General features: G+C 40.4%; 1 non-coding gene across 1 annotated transcript; it reads left to right on the top strand.

Moving 5' to 3' along the window:
* Positions 1-745: 745 nt before the first annotated feature.
* On the top strand, positions 746-818 carry Trnav-cac (transfer RNA valine (anticodon CAC)). The gene has a single exon. It is a non-coding gene; the product is annotated as a tRNA-Val (tRNA).
* Positions 819-1211: the final 393 nt, after the last annotated feature.

Genomic DNA, 1211 nt, shown 5'->3' with positions numbered 1-1211 from the left:
AAGATAAATCACAGTGAGGGCATAGAAATTTTAATGAAAGAATATTCTTGGGTTCTGTGGAGCTACCTAGGCACTTCCTCACATTACTGATGTTTGGAGGTCAATATTTCTTCATGGAGTCAATGCAAAATGGTGACCCAGGGTTAAATGTAGCTTGCAGGCTTGATCAGTTTTAACTATACTGTCTTGAATACTATGAATTGCTCATCAGCATTTTTATGGGGTCTCTTACTCATGTCAGTTCCCCGTAGGCAAACTGCACTCATTAAATTACTTCCTTGACTCTGAAGCGTATGTCTTAGAAAGTTTTCCCTCCTGTGCACATTATTGTAGAATGGAACACCTTGTTGATTTTTCTCCAAAGTTCTAAACTCCACTCAGCCTTCCCCAAATGCTGTAGATGACACTGAAACAGAAGTCAGTTAGAAACTCTTTCTTACACATCTCTGACTAGGAATGCACAGGCAGCTCTAAGCAATCCATACTTGTATCCTAACAAGTTGTGTTATTCCAACATACAAATTATTCTTCTACCATATCTGCCAGGAATGAAGGAGTCACTCCATACCCTTTCTTCTCTCTCCACCAATCACATCCCAACACAATTCTTCAAACATTTTTCCATCTGCTACTTACACTAATAGTGACAAGCAGACAAGGCTTAACTGTTAAAGAACTGAACTTAGACTTTAGGAAGAATGACAAGACCCACAAAGACTACACTTAAAAATCCACACTTAGTGTTGGGGATATAGCTCAGTTGGTCAAGTGCTTGCCTCACATGCACAAGGCCCTGGGTTCAATCCCCAGTATCACCAAAAGAAAAAAAAATCTACATTTTATTGCAGCAAAAGGATATACTACAAGAGTAATGTTAAAGATGTATGACAGACAAAGGCCACCTCCTAGCAAGGAGTCCTGAGACCAGGCCCAGTCTCCAATGAACAGTCCACTAATGTGTGCGAAAGATATCTCACAACAAGGCTCCTGATGTGTAGATAAGATACCTCAGAGCAGGGTGTCCCATGCATACGTTGAACATTGTTCACATATGCGAATTCTTACTACATTTCTATTCCCAAAGACAGAGCTCTTTTGGGGGAGGTGTCTCACCAACCCTAGGTGCCAATTATCAATGCCACTGTTATCAATAAATCATACAAATTCCTTCTTGGGCTCATGGCTACAAAGCTGCACTATAATTAATGCAC

The sequence above is a fragment of the Marmota monax genome, unplaced genomic scaffold, assembly GCF_021218885.2.
Source record: "Marmota monax isolate L192 unplaced genomic scaffold, Marmota_monax_Labrador192_F-V1.1 WCK01_AAM20220418_F8-fsc00507, whole genome shotgun sequence".
Taxonomy (NCBI): domain Eukaryota; kingdom Metazoa; phylum Chordata; class Mammalia; order Rodentia; family Sciuridae; genus Marmota; species Marmota monax.
The sequence above is the reverse complement of the archived record's forward strand: the minus strand, read 5'-3'. Positions and strand labels throughout refer to the sequence as shown.